Here is a 3,384-nt window from a genome sequence, read left to right as displayed (position 1 = left end):
GCTAAAATCGTCCATAAAAACTTCCATACAGTCCTCAATAAGATCAGAGAAAAGACTCATCATGCACCTTTGGAAAGTAGCTGGTGCATTGCACAAGCCAAAGGGCATTCTTTTATAAGCATAGGTCCCAAAAAGACATGTAAAAGTAGTCTTTTCCTGATCCTCAGGAGCTATATGAATCTGTAAATAACATGTGTAACCATCTAAAAAGCAATAATGCGATTTACCTGACAGGCGATCCAGCATTTGATCAATAAATGGAAGTGGATAGTGATCCTTACGAGTAGCTTGGTTGAGACGCCTGTAATCAATGCAGACTCTCCAAGCATTCTGAACTCTAGTTGCTATGAGCTCTCCATGCTCATTTTTCACGGTAGTGACTCCGGACTTCTTGGGCACCACTTGTACTGGGCTTACCCATTCACTGTCTGAAATGGGATATATGATACCGGCCTCCAATAGTCTGGTCACTTCCTTTTTTACAACTTCCAAGATGGTAGGATTCAATCTTCTTTGTGGTTGACGGACAGGTCTTGCTCCCTCTTCTAAAAATATTCTGTGCTCGCATACTTGAGGGTTGATTCCCATTATGTCTGCCAAACTCCACCCAATTGCCTTCTTATGCTTCCTCAACACATCAAGTAGCTGTTCTTCTTGTTGAGAAGTCAGTTCTCTTGAAATAATAACCGGAAATTTCTCCTCATCCTCAAGGTAAGCATATTTGAGATGTGGAGGGAGAGGTTTCAATTCTAACTTTTGATCATGGGTAGGCTCTGGGTTATCTAGGGCTTGTGAAAATGGCGAAGTGTCCTCATTGTCAGTTAAGAGGGTTCTCACACTTGGACCTTGTCTCGTATGCCTCTCTTCAAACTCTTCCTTTTGAACTTCAGCCACACTTTTGTCTATGACATCACACTGGAAAATGGAATGATCTTCTGGGGGGTTGTCAATGATTCCATTCAGATTGAAGATTACTATGCGGCCATCTATTTCAAAGGAGTATGTTCCTGAAAAAGCATCCAATTTGAATTTTGATGTCTTCAGGAATGGTCTTCCAAGTAGGATTGATGATGGCTTATCGGAATCATTATGGGGCATCTCCAGGATATAAAAATCAGTGGGAAATGTGAGCCCTTTGATATTCACCAAAACATCTTCAGCAACTCCAACCACTGTAATAATGCTTTTATCTGCTAACACAAAACGAGCTGCCGACCTTTTTAAAGGAGGTAGCCTTAAAACATCATATATAGACAAAGGCATTATACTAACACATGCTCCTAAATCACACATGCAATCATAAATTACTACACCACCAATAGTACAGCTAACTATGCAAGGACCTGGGTCACTACATTTTTCAGGTAATCCTCCCATTAAAGCAAATATAGAACTACCTAAAGGAATAGTTTCTAATTCATTAATTTTATCTTTATGGATACATAAGTCTTTTAGAAACTTTGCATATTTAGGTACTTGCTGAATAACATCAAAAAGGGGAACAGTTACCTCAACCTTTTTGAATATTTCTACCATTTTAGGATCAGGTTCCAGCTGCTTCCTAGGCTTCCTTGCAAGTTGTGGGAATGGAATGGGAGTAGTGTTTTCTGTGGTGCCTGTACCTCTTTGTGCTTCTTCCTGTGGTTGAGCTATTTCTTCTTCAATTGTGTCCTGTATATCCTCTTCCTCTTCAACATCTTCGATTTCTACCACCTCTTCAGTTGAGGCGTACTCTGGTGAGCTTGGTTCCTCTTGATTCCTCTCCTGCAGTGTAGTTCCGGACCTCAGGGTGATGGCATTAATGCCTCCCTTTGGATTGGGTAATGGTTGAGAGGGGATTCCAGTGGTGCTTTAAGGTTGGTTACTGGAATTTTGTGCTGAACCAAGTTGTGTCATAAAAGCTTGCAGAGTAGATGATGAGCGGATAATTTGTACGCTTTTTGGCATTGTTTTTAGTATGTTTTTAGTATGTTTTAGTTAGTTTTTAGTATATTTTTATTAGTTTTTAGTTAAAATTCACTTTTCTGGACTTTACTATGAGTTTGGGTATTTTTCTGTGATTTCAGGTATTTTCTGGCTGAAATTGAGGGACTTGAGCAAAAATCTGATTCAGAGACTGAAAAGGACTGCAGATGCTGTTGGATTCTGACCTCCCTGCACTCGAAGTGGATTTTCTGGAGCTACAAAAGTCCAATTGGTGCGCTCTCAACGGCGTTGGAAAGTAGACATCCTGGGCTTTCCAGCAATGTATAATAGTCCATACTTTGCCCGAGATTTGATGGCCCAAACCGGCGTTCCAAATCAGCTCAAGAATGCCCGACGTTTAACGCCGGAACTGGCACAAGAATGGGAGTTAAACGCCCAAACTGGCACAAAAGCTGGCGTTTAACTCCAAGAAGAGTCTCTACACGAAAATGCTTCAATGCTCAGCCCAAGCACACACCATGTGGGCCCGGAAGTGGATTTTTATGTCATTTACTCATCTTTGTAAACCTTAAGCTACTAGTTCTCTATAAGTAGGACCTTTTGCTATTGTATTTGATATCGGGGTAGCTATCTTTAGTCTTATGCTATCTTAGATCATGAGGCTGGCCTCACGGCCATGCCTAGACCTTGTTCTTATGTATTTTCAACGGTGGAGTTTCTACACACCATAGATTAAGGTGTGGAGCTCTGCTGTACCTCGAGTATTAATGCAATTACTATTGTTCCTCTATTTAATTCTGCTTGTTCTTGTTCTAAGTTCCAAGATATTCATTCGTACCCAAGAACATGATGAATGTGATGATTATGTGACGCTCATCATCATTCTCACTTATGAATGCGTGACTGACAACCACTTCCGTTCTACAAGCAAACAAGGCTTGAATGTTTATCTCTTGGATTCCTTAATCAGAATCTTCGTCGTATAAGCTAGAATTGATGGCGGCATTCTTGAGAATCTGGAAGGTCTAAATCTTGTCTGTGGTATTATGAGTAGGATTCAATGATTGAATGACTATGACGAGCTTCAAACTTGTGATTGTGGGGCAGTGACAGACGCAAAAGAATCACTGGATTCTATTCCGATATGATCGAGAACCGACAGCTGGATAGCCGTGCCGTGACAGGGTGCATTGAACATTTCCACTGAGAGGACGGGACTGTAGCCATTGACAACGGTGATGCCCAACATACAGCTTGCCATGGAAAGGAGTAAGAAGGATTGGATGAAGACAGTAGGAATGCAGAGAGACGAAAGGGAAGGCATCTTCATACGCTTATCTGAAATTCCTACCAATGAATTACATAAGTATCTCAATCTTTATCTTTATGTTTTATTCATACATCATCCATAACCATTTGAGTTTGCCTGACTAAGATTTACAAGGTGACCATAGCTTG

Source organism: Arachis duranensis, chromosome 7, assembly GCF_000817695.3.
Source record: "Arachis duranensis cultivar V14167 chromosome 7, aradu.V14167.gnm2.J7QH, whole genome shotgun sequence".
NCBI classification, from domain to species: Eukaryota; Viridiplantae; Streptophyta; class Magnoliopsida; order Fabales; family Fabaceae; genus Arachis; species Arachis duranensis.
This window is presented reverse-complemented; position numbering follows the sequence as displayed.